This window comes from Nicotiana tabacum, chromosome 16, assembly GCF_000715075.1.
Source record: "Nicotiana tabacum cultivar K326 chromosome 16, ASM71507v2, whole genome shotgun sequence".
Taxonomy (NCBI): domain Eukaryota; kingdom Viridiplantae; phylum Streptophyta; class Magnoliopsida; order Solanales; family Solanaceae; genus Nicotiana; species Nicotiana tabacum.
The window spans coordinates 120,143,052-120,159,467 of record NC_134095.1 but is presented as its reverse complement, the minus strand read 5'-3'; positions in this window follow the sequence as shown (position 1 = coordinate 120,159,467).

The window sequence follows — 16,416 nt, the reverse complement described above, 5'->3', positions numbered from 1 at the left end:
TCTCGCTGGAATTGATTTTGTCTCGAGAATTTTGGTTGGAAGCTCGTTAGATTTAAGTTTTAGCGTCTATTTATGAAGAATTTTGTATTAGGAAGATAGGTTGTATAAAATGAAATCAAATGAAACTAAGCTTTGTATAAACAAAACCAAGCATCTGTTTCTGAAGGATTTTGTATTAGGAGGAAAGGTTGTATAAAATGAAATCAAATAAAAATCAAGCTTTCTATAAAGGAAACCAACTTGTATAAGTCTTATACTTAAGTGTAATTATGTACTTAACTTTAGGTGGCTACCTAAGACAATAGACTAAGAGTCATAAGTCTTAGTAGAAGCTTGCTAGGACTTGCTAGGGTTATCTATGCTTGGGGTAGATTATATGATTCTTTGTGCTTTATTGAACCTTGTGATATTCTTGCCTCATGATTTACTTGATTCCTATAATAATATGAGTACAAATATTAATGTTGAAGTCCGCGCTTCAACTTATTACAACTTGATTAAGTATGATGCACTCTTTGTGAGACTATTGATTATGACTATACCTAAATCACGAACACATGTTTATATTCATAATTCTTGAGATATTTGGGTTCCACACTTACGTTGATGATCATGTTTGAGCTTTGTTGAGATACTTGAATAATGGGGTTCTAGAAGTTTATTAACTTGTTTATTGGTGCAAAAGTTATGAGTATTGTTCACGTGTGTATTATGCTTTATCACTCCTCTTGATGTTACCCATGCTTCCTACCTTGTTTGGCGTTGATGTATATATGATTGGTGAGGAAGAGAGTAAAACCACGAAGGGTGATTTCGTGACATTATATTTTTACATTATTATGTGAGGATGAGAGTAAAAGCACGAAGAGTGATGTCGTGCCATTATTTTTACATTATTATGTGAGAATGAGAGTAAAAGCATGATGGGCGATATCATGCCGTTGTTTTTACTTTATTATGTGAGGAGGAGAGTAAAATCACAAAGGGTGATGCTGTAAAATTATTTTACATTAAAATATGATGACAAGTGTTCCTGGCACGAAGGGTGTTTTTGTGCAGGAGGATGAGAGACATGCATTATGTTGTATTGTATTTCCCTTACATTTACATTCATGCCTTTATCCTGAGTTTTTATTGTTGCACATATGTTATCTCTACTGCTTGTTGTCATTACGCCTTTGCTTTCTACCTTATTTATTATTATCCAATCCATGCCTTTATATTATTGTTATATTCATGCCAGCCTTCTTGTTTGTTATATTTACATCTATGCCTTTTTCTCGTTTGCTGTTGTTTTATCTAAACCTTCTACCTTGCTATTTATTGAAATCTATGTTCTCCTGCCTTATTTGCTATCATTAATTTTGTGCCTCCCGCCTTGTCTGTTACTGTTATCTGTATGCTCCTACCTTGATTGTTATTGTTGCATGTGTACTTTCTACTTCTTTGTTACTGTTATTGGCATTCCGCCTACCTGGTTTGTACTATTATACATATGTTTGGTGAGGATGAGATAAATGCACGAATGGTGTTGCCGTGACATTTGATTTGATATACATACACATGTTTGGTGCGGATAAGGTAAATTCTCGAAGGGTGTTGTCATGCCATTTGATTTGATATCTTGAACATATTCCTCTTATTACGAAGATTTGCGGGTTTACTATGTTGTTTTGGTGGTTATTGCTTTAATCTCGTGACTTAAGCAGTTAGAAAAGGATTGATTGTGATATTGAGGAACCTGATCGTTATTTCTTTTATTTAATCATATACTACTTCTCATATTTGTTCACGTAATCTACTCTGCTATTCTAGTTTTGTCTCTATTGCTAATTTAACTACACAGATTATATTAGTGAGTATCGTTTGTCTTAAAACCCTCGTTACTACTTTACGGAGGTTAGTCAAGATACTTACTGAGTACATGGGGTCGGTTGTATTCATATTATACTTCTATACCTTGCGTGCAGATATTCGGCGATGGGTGGCTAAAGAGTTCGAGGGCCCAGCACTAAAGACGTACTAACATTCCGGATACAACCTACCATTTTTTCGTGGTAGTTTAGGATTTATATTTCTGTTTATGTAAATTTCAAACATATGATGTATATTTCCTCAAACTGAAGTTGTACACTTAATTATACTGGCTCGTGACTTGTACTACCAGTCCTTGGGATAGTTGTATTAAACTCTTTTGACTATTTCATTCATTATCTCTGTTGGTTTCTTATCATAGTAGTGACTTATACTGTTGGGCTTACCTAGCGAGTTGGCTTAGGTGTCATCACAATTTAGTGGGATTTTGGGTCATGACAAGTTGGAGTATTTTTTGGGTCCAGTAGAATTGTCCCTATCATCCATAGCCATTGAAATCTTAGGACCTTTCTGAAATATATTCCAAAGTTCTAAGTCTTCACCTTCTAGAAAATCAGGCATACTTTCTTTCCGCCATCCATAATATTTTTGGTGAACAATGGTGGCAAACAGTTGATTTTTCTTCTTGAGCGTTTGGGGAATGCAACCATCGTAGATTCTTTCCAGGAGTTAGTCTTTGCTGAAAGAGCCTAGTCTAATATAGATTATTATTCATAGATTTCATTGTAACACAACAGGGGGGAGGGTAAATTATGTATTACTCGATTTTTGTAAATTAAAAAAGCTGGTTCTTTTACTTAATAGACACAAACAACTAGCTAAATATGAAATTTAAATACACATTAATTTTACGCGGACAAACTCCTTACTCAATGAAGTAAACAATACGACCTATCGGTACACGATTTTCTTTCAAAGTAACTTCAAAGAGGAGTTTTTAGGTTATAACGCAATAAACAGGGGGGCTAACTCTAGTACCCATTCCCTACAATCAACTCAATTGTAGCTACTTCTTACCATACTAACACTAGTCTAGAAAGCGAAAAAAAAACTCAAAGTTTATATTAACCTATGATTACACTTCTTTAAAAGCAAATAGGCTACAATTCAAGAACAGGGGTGTATTGGGAAAAATTGAGTTTACATATTAAAGTGATTGGAAGATGACGTGTCATGACACGTTGACTGTTCAAAGAGTTATGATTGGCAAAGAGGCACGAGTTGCAACAGATACGAGAAGAGACATAAGAGGAGGCACGATCAGATACTCAAAAGATTCAACGCCCGTACCTATTTAAGTCCAAGAATCAAGGAGAATGAATCTGACAGCACAAGAGAGTACAGATACAGTATTTAATAAGCATTAAATGCTAAAAACATTAGAGAATCTTTATTAAAATACAATGATTATGTAACGTAGCATTTAATGTCTTTAATTGTCTATAATGGCCTTATTATGACAAAGACAAAACGCATATTTCCAAGATAACTATAAAACAGAAAGAATGGGTCAATTGTAAAGACACGAAAAACCATCTGAATACATTTGTTTACTTTATCTTCTTCTAATTATCTTATTGCTAGCCAAATTACTTTCTCCTATACATTTTTTGATTATTAGTAACCCGAGTTCTTCTAAATTAAAGTTTTGACCAAAATTTTACTTTTTGGTTAAACAAATTGGTTCTGTTGTCGGGAATCTGATAATCTATTCTTTTTTAGTTTAACTTTCCTTGTTGCATCAACCATGTCGAACAATAATGACAACATTCAAGGAAACCAAGGAAACCAACAACTTCAGGGAAATCTACAGGATAATCACATCCTGGTCCCTTCTCCACTAAGCTCTCCTCGGTGGTCTCAAGAAGGCACTCCTGATGGATCTCATGCAAATGGAAACGCTCAATTTGAAAATGTTGAAGCTATCGATGAAGCTTTGCAAAAACTAATTGCTGAACAGGTCAATAAAGCTCTTGAGGCTTTTTCTAGCTAGTTACCAGCAGCACCACCCACACCCACTCCAAATAACAACACTTTCGAGAACCCTCGCTTTGGTCTTGTTAATTCAGGTAGTGGTGGAACCCCCAGCGAATCACAAGAGGGAGTACCAGGTAATTTAGTCAAATCTGATTTACAAAAGTTAGTACTAACATTGCAGAAATAGCTCAAGGAGCAAAGTGATAGCATTGAGTAAATACCCGGGGTGCCGCCCGTAATCAAAGGGATAGATATGGATAAATATTCGCAACAACCCTACAAGCCAATTGCTGCTCCCCTACCAATTCCAAAGAAATTCAAAATGTCCGATATTCCAAAATACTATGGAACAACTGATCCACGAGACCACGTGACTGCATTCACAACAGGCCTAAAAGGCAACGACTTGACCAAACAGGAGATCGAATCAATATTGGTCAAGAAATTCGGTGAAACACTCACTAAGGGTGCACTAACATGATATTCTCTTTTACCCGAAAATTCCATAAATTCTTTTGCTGAGCTTGCAGATTCTTTCATCAAAGCACACTCGAGAGCCCAAAAAGTTGAAAAACGAATGGAAGATATTTTCAAAATCAAGCAAGGGGACTCAGAATTGCTTAAAGAGTTCGTGGACAGATTCCAACGTAAAAGAATGACATTACCACGTGTACCTGACAATTGGGCAGTTATAGCCTTCACAAGTAATTTAAATGAAAAAAGCTCAGAAGCTATGAGGTAACTCAAGGAAAGTCTTCGTGAATTCCCAGCTACAACATGGAATGATGTTTACAACAGGTATAGCATGAAGTTGAGGATAGAGGAAGATATTATCTCACGGTCTCAAAAAGAAGAAAAGGTAAGTTCGAGACGGGCGGAAATCGAAAAAAGGTCCGGTAAAACCAGGCACGAACCATACATGGGACCAGCGGGAAAAGACTCATGGTCAAAACAGAACAATCAAAGGTACGATCACAGGTCGAGGAATAGAGAGTCGGGCTCGTCATCAAGATTTGGGAATAATCAAAACACGTGTGAGTCACGAGATGATGATAGAAACTTGAAGGTGAGGTTTGGCGGTTATAATTTCAATGTGAGCACTTCCGAACTCGTAGTTGTTTTGAGAAGCATGGGTGACAAGGTACGATGGCCAAACAAGATGAGATAGAAATCCAAATAGGCACAATCCTGATCATTGGTGCGAATTTCACAACGATCACGGGCATAAAACGACAGACTGTACGTTTTTACAAAGTGAAGTTGATCATTTATTAAAACAGGGTTATCTCACCGAGTTATTCAGTGAGAAAGGTAAGCAAGCATACATGAAGAATAGGCAGGATCCCCCTAAACCACCTTCTCCTAAAAGGACTGTCAACGTTATAAGTGGAGGTGAAGACATCAATGGTGTGACGTACACAACAGCCAATAAAATTTCCAAAGTCACAATTACCCAAGGGAAACGGGTGCGACATGTCTTAGAGGAAGAAAGCATTACGTTTGATAATGCATATGCGGATGGCGTATTATCTCCTCATAACGATGCACTGGTAATATCTCTACTTGTACATAGTACTAATGTAAAACGAGTTTTGATTGATCCAGGTAGTTCCGTGAACATTATTCTGTTAAGAGTATTACGTGAGATGCAAGATGAAGATAAATTAATATCAAAGGCGCATACTCTATCTGGATTCGACAATTCCAGTGTCGTGACGAAAGGAGAGGTAATACTTACTACATTCGCAGAGGGAGTTCTCAAATATACAAAGTTTCAGGTAGTAGTATGGAGATGGCTTATGATCCTTGGTAGACCATGGATCCACGAGATGGATGTTGTTCCGTCAACCTTGCATCAAATTATTAAATTTTCATCACCATGGGGAATATGTCAAATCCGTAGGGACAACCATACATCCAGGAACAGCAACTCTATAGCGGATTCAAGTACGAGAAATGAACAAAAATAGCAATCACAGAATCCAGTTGAGGGTACCACAACACAAACCTCAACTGAACAAGGGCGAACAAATGTGGACTAAAGCCCAGATACCATTCAAGAACCAGAGGAAAACAAAAATATCAAGACAACAATTAAAGAATTAGAGGCTATGGTATTATTTGCACAATGGCCTGATAGGAAAGTCTACGTAGGGGCCAATCTAAGCAAGGACATGAAGTTAAGTTGATTGAATTTTTGAAAACTAACGTGGATTGTTTTGCTTGGTCCCACTCTGATATGATAGGAATACTACCGGAGGTAATGACTCACAAATTAAATGAAGACCCATCGTATCCTCCTTCCAAACAAAAGTAGAGAAAGCAAGGAACTTTCAAAATCAGGTGATTCAACATGAGCTTCAAAAATTACTAAAGATTAGGTCTATCCGTGAGGTAAAGTAGCCTAATTGGTTAGCCAATACTGTTGTGGTACCGAAGAAGAATGGTAAGTGGCGAGTTTGTGTATATTACACAGACCTTAACAAAGCCTGTCCTAAAGATTTTTTTTCACTACCACATATAGATCAACTAATTGATGCTACTGCAAGAAATGAATTATTAAGTTTTTTAGATGCGTATTCAGGATACAATCAGATCAAAATGGATCCAATAGATGAAGAAAAAACTTCCTTCATAACTAACAAGGGGACTTACTGTTATAAAGTAATGCCTTTTAGTCTCAAAATTGCTAGTGCAACATATCAAAGACTAATGAGTAAAATGTTTCAAGAACATTTGGGGAAAACTATGGAAGTCTATATAGACGACATGCTCGTCAAAACTCAACATTCAAGGGATCATATATCACACTTGTCTGATGCATTTTAGATTTTGTGAAAATTTAATATGAAATTAAATCCTGAGAAGTGTGCATTTGGTGTTGCATCAGGTAAGTTTTTAGGTTTTCTTGTCTCTAACCGTGGTATTGAAGTGAATCCCACATAGATTAAGGCCATTGAAGAAATCCCTGATGTACTTACAAGTAAAAAAGAAGTGCAGAGGTTGACATGAAGAATTGTAGCATTGGGAAGATTCATTTCTAAATGATTAGAAAAGTGCTTTAAATTCTTTTCAACTCTTAAAAAGCAAGATCATTTCGAATGGAATAAGGAATGTCAACAGGCACTTAAAAATTTGAAGACATACGTATCAAATCCGCCACTTTTTGCAAAACCAAAGGTTGGGGAAAGACTACTCATCTACCTTGCTGTCTCAGAAGTAGCGGTAAGTGTTGTTTTAGTCCGTGAGGACCAAGGTAAACAATCTCTGATCTATTATGTCAGCAAATCTTTATTAGATGCGGAGACGCGGTATCCTCAATTAGAAAAGCTTGCACTTGCATTAATCATGGCATCTAGAAAATTAAGGCCTTATTTTCAATGTCATTGTATTGTTGTAGTAACTACTTATCCATTACACAATATATTACACAAGCATGAGTTGTCAGGTAGGTTAGCCAAGTGGCCTATAAAATTAAGTGAATATGATATCACATACCAATCTAGAACTGCTATAAAATCTCAAGTGTTAGCTGATTTCGTGGCTAATTTTATCCAAGGGATGCAATTAGAAGTAGAAAAAGAATTGCAGGTGCTCAACGGAGCTAACCCAGGAATTTGGACCTTATTTACTGATCGTTCATCTAACATAAAGGGTGCAGGCTTAGGGATCATTTTGGTACCACCTACGGGTAAAACCATTCAACAAGCCATTAAATGACATTCTTTAACTAATAATGAGGAAGAGTATGAGGTGGTGATTGCAGGTTTAGAACTGGCACGAGAACTTGGCATTAACCAGATTGTAATCAAGAGCGATTCGCAGCTCGTGGTTAACCAAATGCTGGGGACTTATACCACCAGGGAAGCACAAATGCAACAGTATTTAGAGAAGGTACGGGATCTAATTAGGCAATTCCAAACCTGGAAGGTTACGCTAATACCAAGAGATGAAAATGTTGAGGCGGATTCCTTAGCTAATCCTGCATCTGCAGCAGACGTGGCAAGCAATGAAAATGCTTCTGTAATACATTTGTTTTATTCAGTGCTCGATCCAGATAAAAATGAGGTAAATTTTAATAACTTAACCTAGGATTGGAGGAACGAGATTGTTGCCTTTTTGTAGAATGGTATCGTTCCTGAAGACAAGAGGAAAGCTCACGCGCTTCGAAAAAAGGTAGCTCGATATTGCTTAAAGCAAGGCAATCTTTATCGGAAAATGTTCGGTGGTCCCTTAGCAAGATACCTCGGACCTTCTCAAATAGAACACGTAATGAGAGAAATACACGAGGGGCATTGTGGGAATCCCGCAAGAGGAAGATCACTGGTAAGAACCCTAATCAGGACAGGTTATTATTGGCCCAAAATGGAAGAAGAAGCGGAAAGTTTCGTGGCTAAATGGGATAAATGCCAAAGGTACGGTAATAATATGCATAGGTCTGCAGAGTTGCTACATCCGGTCACTGCACCGTGGCCGTTTATGAAATGAGGGATGGATATCGTGGGTCCACTACCACAAGTAAAAAGACAAGTAAAATTTTTGCTCGTACTCACTGACTATTTTACTAAATGGGTGGAAGCAGGAGCATTCAAACAGGTGCGTGAAAAAGAAGTTAATGATTTCATTTAGCGGAATATCATATGCCGATTTGGTGTACCAAAGGAAATCATATGCGACAATGGCCCTCAATTTATAGGCACGCAAATCACAGAGTTCTTTCAAAGTTGGCAGATCAAAAGAATTACATCCACACCTTATCATCCGGTGGGTAATGGGCAAGCTGAGTCAAAAAAGAAAATCATGATCAACAATTTAAAGAAACGTTTAGAGGAGTCCAAAGGTAATTGGCCAGAAGTGTTACCTGGTGTTTTATGGGCATACCGCACAACAACAAAAACAAGTACATGAGAAACACCATTTTTATTGGTTTACAGAGCTGAAGCTTTAATTCCAGTTGAGATAGGAGAGCCAAGTACAAGATTTACACAAGCGTTAGACGAGTCTAATAACGAAGAAATGCGCATAAATCTTGACTACTTGAAGGAAAAAAGAAAGTTGCACTGATAAGAATGGTAGCACAAAAGCAGGTCATAGAACGATACTACAACCGAAAAGCACACCTAAGATTCGTCAAAATTGGGGACTTCGTGCTCAAAAAGGTTTTTCAATCTATGAAGGTAGCTAATGTAGGAAAATTAAGTCCAACATGGGAAGGACCCTATAGGATTCATGATATTGCAGGTAAAGGAGCATACGAGCTGGAAACAATGGATGGCAAGATTCTACCTTCACATTGGAATGTTGTTAACCTGAAGAGATATTATTTCTAAGAAATACCCACGGTTAGGTATCCGTATTTTAAAATTTAATTTTTGAATTGTTAAATTTTACTAACAATTGTAGATGATAGGCAAAAAGCTAGCCCATACTAAATAACGAGTCACGACCTGCAAGGCACGTGGACTAAATTAAACTTCCCAGTCTAGGGTTACAATTATTCTGATAGAAATTCAAACGGGCTAAGCAGTCTTCATCTATAATCGCACCTCCGAGTCCCGTATGTTTTTCCTTTTCAGGGAAAGGACCAAATGAGAGGAACAATCAAGTGCTTGAGGCTTCATACTTCAACGCTCAAACACTTGGGGGACTATATAATATACGCAGGCATGTGTATAAAGAAGGCAAAGAAGATTGGGAAATAATCAAAGATCAAGCCTGAAAAGTTCACTCAATGAATGAGTCAAGTACAGAGCAAAGTCATGAGCTAAGCCTAAAGAAAGACCTTACCATAGCTAGGGTAAAAGCAATGTACTGAAACGGGTTATAAATAAAAACCTCATGTTTATTTTTCTTTTTTAAATCTGTTATAAGAAAAACAGTTACGAGAAAGTTATAGATGTAATTAAAATACATGTAAAGTGTTATTCAAAACTAGACAAAGTTCAAATAAAAACTTGTCAAAGTTATTTCAAGAAACATGTGTATTCCTATTTCTTTTATCGTATATTAACACCGTTATGAAGTTGAGACGTCTTCTTCATTAAATGTAGAATATAAAAGGGCCCTCTTTTATAAAATTCATGATTAATTTAAGTATTCATGAAGTTAACAGAAGCATTTTTTGAAGAGTAAAAATGCAAGTTATTCAGTAAGTCCTTAGAAATAAAGGCAAGAATAAACAAAACAGAAGTACAAATAGTAACAAAATCTTCTTAATATTAAACATCTTAGACTAAGTATGAACTTGGTCATAAACTGAAAATTATTTATACATATTGCCCCATAAAAGGTCTGGGGACTTAAGTTTCCAAAACAAACCCTCAAATGAGACCAAGGGTTTTAACCACAATTTTCCAAAAAGAAAAAAGAGACACAAAGGAATTCAAACAACTTAAACTTGTCACTGAGAAGATGAAGGAACTAAAGCAGGTACATCAACAGCAGCAGGTTCAACTTGGCTTGAAGGAGTGGGGATACCCGTATCATCTTCAACATTTGCGGAAGCTTCGACCACAGGAGAAGGAAATTCTTGGTTCTTCTAAGTCTTCTCAATAGTTTCATTGATCTTAGCTAACTCAGATTCCAAGTTAAAATTCTCTTGGCTAGCTTCAACAAGGGTATCACAGCGAGAATTCAAAAATGCCCAACTCACTTCAATGGCAGACATATCTTCAAGGATCTCATAATCTCTTTCCCAGTCAGCAATTTCATTCTCTGTCTTTTCATTTTCAGCCAAGGCAGATTCATAAGAAGCTTGAAGAGAGGCGTGGAAATTTTCTAAGGAACAAACCTTATCAGAAGAAACCCGGAGGTCTTCTTGGTCTTGAGTCAAATTCTGCACGAGTTCACCAGCATAGGCTTCTGTTGCATCGAAGAGAGCCTTCAACTCTCTAATATTTTTCACTTGCCTTGGAAAGTTGCTCGGAAAAAGAAGTTTCAAAACGAGCCCTTTCCTTGTCTGCTTGACTGGAGGAAGCCTTTTCAACTGCCAATTCCGAAGTCAAAGCTCGTACCTGCTGCTCCAAGGTACTTTTGCTTTCTTCTAAGTACTCCACGTCGATCTGAAGACTTTCATACTGTTCCTTCCAATTATATGCCTCCAATTAGTAATCATGCACTAAATGCTCTGAGAGGGTAACCCTTTTCATCATCTCCGTGCCAATGAGATTGGCCTAAAAAGGAGGGAAAGGGAAGGAAATGAGAATCCCAAAGATAGAAAAATGACAAAGTAAAAGTTAGAAAAAGGGAATAGCTTTAAAGAAGCATGCACAATGTCATTCATCAAAGTCAAAGAACTATGGCTCTCTAGCTTGGCTCTCTCAACAGGACCAATTAAAGGCTTTAGCCACACATCTACTTCACCCAATTTCCTTAAAAGGTTGCCCTCAGCAGAGACTTCAATAATCACTCGCCTCATAGCACCACTCCTACTTGAGGAGCCAACCTCAGCATGGTGAGTAGGTGGAGGAGGAATTTTTGAATGAGGAACAATAGAAGTAGTAAAAACAGCCTGGGGAGGAATGGAAGCAGCCATAATCGGCAAAGTAGGAGTCACAGGCACGGGAGGAGAAAAAGAAACCAAGGTAGCTTAATCAGAAATGGGACCTAAACTTTCACTACCAAACCCGCGGTCAAAAAGCTGCTCAACAGAATCATGAGCAGCAGCGGGAGCATCATCAACATCATCAGGGATCACTATCGGGGCTTCAATAGATTCGGTAAGATGAATAGAACGGCGGGGGGATGCTTCTGCTTCATCATCGGAAATAATGCGTCTACGAGCCCGTGGCCTTGTTAGCAAGGAACCCTCGTCTTCCTCTTCTTCGGAATCTTGGCTATCAACGGCTTTTCTTTTCGATGAAAAACCCAGAATTATTTCTTGAGCCCTTTCCAAAGAGATACGAGAAGCCGCAACCGCCTCAGCAGTAACTCCTCGAATAGCAAATCCAGATAGAAAGAAGGATTGAGATATGTTCAGGAAAAAACAATATGTAAAATAAAATAAAAGCTCTTACCATGAGTTTTTACTTTCCAACCAAAACGTTGGGAAAGGGTCTTCCAAGATCTACCATCAATTGGTGCAATACTCAACAGCTTTCCTACCCAATCACGGAAATTGGGAACATCTTCCACAACTACCATGGTTGCTAGAAAAGAAAAGTAAAATTAGAAAAATCAACAAAATTGAAGAAAAAGATATGAGAAAGTTAGAAGACTCACGTGTAAAATTCCACTTCTCAGAGAAGGGAACGTTCTCATCACCCATTAAACCAACAGTGGGGGTAGAAACAAACCTGGCATACCAACCACGGTCTTTGTCATCTTCAAGGCTAACTAGAACTTTTTTGCTCCTGGCTACTAGTGTAAAAACACCATTGCGAAAGAGTCTAGGGGAGTAAAGATGAATTAGATGTGGGAAAGTAAAAGGCACACTAGCTATGTTGGTCAAATGCCTCAAACAAGCAACAACCCTTTATATTATTGGTCCAATTTGACCTAAGCAAACATCAAAGAAATGACTGAACTCGAGAATAACATGATCAATAGCAGGTTTGAATCCTAATATGAAAGGGTACGTATAGACAAAGGAAACCCCGGTTAAGTAAGAGGTAATTCTTTGATTCGGATTGGGAATAATGATAGGAAAGTCATGAATCCAATGGCAGTCTCTACGAACTAAAGAAATCAAACCTTCAGTGATTTGAGTGGGATAGATATCAGCACGATCTAAAGAAGATACTTGATTTCTAAGAGATTATATGTCATTATAGAAAGATAGTTCACTATCTCCTCTACTAGAGGTTCACGAAGTGGTTCAGAAGATTCCTTACCTCTAGAAGAAGATCTGTGTGAAAGAAAACCTCTAGTTCTAAAAGAAGGGCTAGAACTAGGCGAAGGAAGAGACGAACCACACAAGGATGAAGATCCTAAATTACGAAGACTACCTCCTCTTCTGCTCCTACTGGGGGAATTAGGGAAGTTATCAACTATGGGGACCCTTCTAGGGTTAGGGTTTAATGAAGACATGATAGTACAAGGAAGAAACAAACAAAGATTCAAGAACTGAATATTTTGAGAACTTTATGTGATAAAGACAAAGAAGAAAACTATATTTATACTGCGAAGCAACCGTCAAAGGAAAAGGTGCAATGATGGAAAAGTCATAATGAGAACTGACGCTTCGTGGTTAGTAAAACCGCGAAAAATCCCTAAAAAGCGCTGCAAAGTTGCAGAACCAGTAAAAGGGGTGCCACGCGTGAAGAGCGTTAAATGGAAGTGACAAATGAAGCGTTGATTCTGCTATAGCATTAATGGTGACAAAATTCCTATTTTAATGAATTCCACTTCCTAAATATTCAATTGATGAATAAATGGCAAGTGGGGGGACTATTTGTATTGGGAAAAATTGAGTTTACATATTAAAGTGATTGGAAGATGACGTGTCATGACACGTAGACTGGTGAAAGAGTTATGATTGGAAAAGAGGCACGAGTTGCAACAGATACGATCAGAGGCATAAGAGGAGGCACAAGCGGATACTTAAAATACAATGATTATGTAACGTAGTATTTAATGTCTTTAATTATCTATAATGGCCTTATTATAACAAAGGCAAAACGCATATTTCCAAGATAGATATAAAAGGGAAAGAATAGGTCAATTGTAAAGACACGAAAGACTATCTAAATACATTAGTTTACTTTATCTTCTTCTAATTGTCTTATTGCTAGCTAAATTACTTTCTCTTATATATTTTTTGATTATCAGTAACCCGAGTTCTTCTAAAATAAAGCTTTGACCGAAATTCCACTTTTTGGTTAAACAAGGGGAGCTAGCGAGTAAGGTTGTTCTCAAGTGTCCGGGAGTTCATAGGTTCGATCCGTGAAAATAACCTCTTGCCGAAGTGGAGGATAAGGCTGTGTACAATAGACCCTTGTGGTCCGGCCCTTCCCTAAACCCCGTGCATAGCAGAAGCTTAATGCACTGGATTTCCCTTTTACGTTACAATTCAAGAACAATGACTCAACCTAAAAACTAAAGAACTAGGCAGCTACCTCTTCGAAATCTAGTTCTTTTGGTTGAGCAGTTTGAGTCTGTAAGATCACCTTCCTGCTTGAGATTGCTATTGCCAAGAGTGATTCCTTGAAACTGTGCGAATAGCATGAGATTTGAGTAGCAGCACTAAGGCTCTTTACATAGTTGTGAGGTTGGCTGAAATTCTTCTCCGACTAATGCACCAAAACATATAATATTTCGATATAGAAAAACTTTTCCTTATTAGACTTGGTTTTATTATTTGTTTCCAACTATTCAACCTTTTCTTCAATGCAAGTTTTTTTATAATTTATAAAATCCTTTTGGACACAAATTCCTCCTAATATTTTTCGTATAGCGTATGAATTGACTTTTTTTGGTATCCGGCTTGTAATAAACTTTCTATCATTTCTTATCAATGTATTTACCATTCTGTTTCATTCTACTACAGACCTGGTTCTTTCATCATCTGAATGTCATCTCTTGACACCAGTTAGTAGCATAAAAACTAACATTAATAAACCCTGATTTTTTCAATACATTTGTTAATCATAAAAATTTAATTTATGCTAAACATGCTCATATCAGCACTAACAAATTCGAGTTTCAACTACTAGTTGAACTCTTGGTAATCTTCTTTTTCTTTGTCACAATGAGCTCTTGTTAGGCTATCAGTTGGTATATGTTTTGCAATGCGGTGGTAAAGTAAAACTTAAAATATACCATAGTTTTTCAATGTTATCATTTTGCATGAAGTATTTAAAACTTTTTTGCAACTCTTTTCATCTTATTTTTTTTAGTCAAATATGAAATTATCATACTACTTGGTTATTTTCTCTCTCCCTGACTCTCCTTCTCTCTACGACAGTAGCCCAACCCCAACCCTTAACGGTCATATTCTGTCGGAACCCTACCGGCACCGATGATGTAAACCAGGTAAGATTTTCGACCACCCCTCACCTCCCTCTCTCCTCTCTCTTATATCACTCAATTCTCTCCATTATTTCTTCCTTCCTCCTTCTCTCCCCTCTTCTCTACCTCCAACCTACATAGTAGTTGTCTTCTCTGATGATTGTTGTCCCGTCAATGACTTGTATTTTGGCTGCTATAGTCCCCTCCCCTCTACTGTCCCTTCCCCGTCTTCTTCTCTCCATTCCTTCCTTCTTCTTTTCCTCTTCTTTTTACTTGTGTGTTAGACTATTTGGACACTACCCTCCCCCCTCCCCCCCCACTGTTTTTCCCCCTTCTTTTCTCTTGTTTTTCTTTTATTTGCTTCTGTTGGGAATTCACCAGTGGTAGCGGAGGTAAACCCTTTTTTGGTTCTTGGGTTTTCTGTGTGTCTTTCAGGTAATACGCGGTGGCTATTGGATATGAGTGAGGAGCGCGCGCGCAAACATAGGAGAGCTTCTAGGGTGAGTAGAAGCAAGGGGCGGTGGAAAGTTGGACATGAACGCGCCAGGTGTTGTAACAACGTCGTATACATCAAGATAATTTCCAGGTTCTATTCCTGGGAGTTGGTACCTCCCGCTTTTCTATTTTCTCTTCCTTGTTTCAGTTAAACTGTTACTTTTTTGTTCACATTAGTTTAAATCATACAATTAGCGTGCATGTAGTTACAACTTATTTTCTCCTAGTCTGGTCTTTTTACCTATTGTGTGTTAGAGATTCTCCTTAGTCTATTATAGGTATAGTGGTTGTAGTCTGGGATGGTAGAGTAAGGTCATGTCCTTAGGGAGTGAGGGGGTGGGGTAGGGCGGCAGGGGACATGGGGTGACCGGAGGCAAGGGAGGTAAAGGGAACAAGGGAGCCTATAGGTTGAGAAACATAGGTACATTGACGGATAAGTATATAGAGATGGCAAAGGTCATCCAGAAGAGGAAGGTCAATATAGCATATGTCAAGGAGACTAGGTGGGTAGGATCAAAAGTGAGGGATGCGGACAAGTATAAGTTGTGGTACTATAGAGTCCTGAAGGGTAAGAATGGTGTGGGTATTTTGGTGGATAGGGAACTTAGAAAGTTTGTGGTAGAGGTTAGGTGTGTGAATGACAGGTTAATGTATATTAAGTTGGTAGTTGGAAAGTGCACCCTAAATACCATTAGCACTTATGAGTCGTAAGCGGGCTTGAATGAGGAGGTTAAGAGGCGCTTTTGGAAGGGTTTGGATGAGATTGTGCATAATATTCCGCCTGATGAGAGGTTATTTATTGGAGGGGATTTCAATGGACATATTGGGGCGACTGTAGGCAGTTATGGCGAGGTACATGGCGGCTTCGGTTTTGGGGATAGTAACACGTGAGGTACTTCGTTGTTTGATTTCGCTAAGGCATTTGAGTTGGTGATTGTGAACTCTAGTTTTCCAAAGAGGGAGGAGCGTTTGGTTACTTTTCAGAGTACGGTGCCGAAGACTCAGATAGATTATCTTATCCTTGGGAGGTGAGTTTGAGGGCTATGTAAGGATTGCAAAGTCATCCAATAGACTAAGGATAAAGCTCAGGAGTTGGAAGGGAGGTTATCGGTTGTGGGAGAC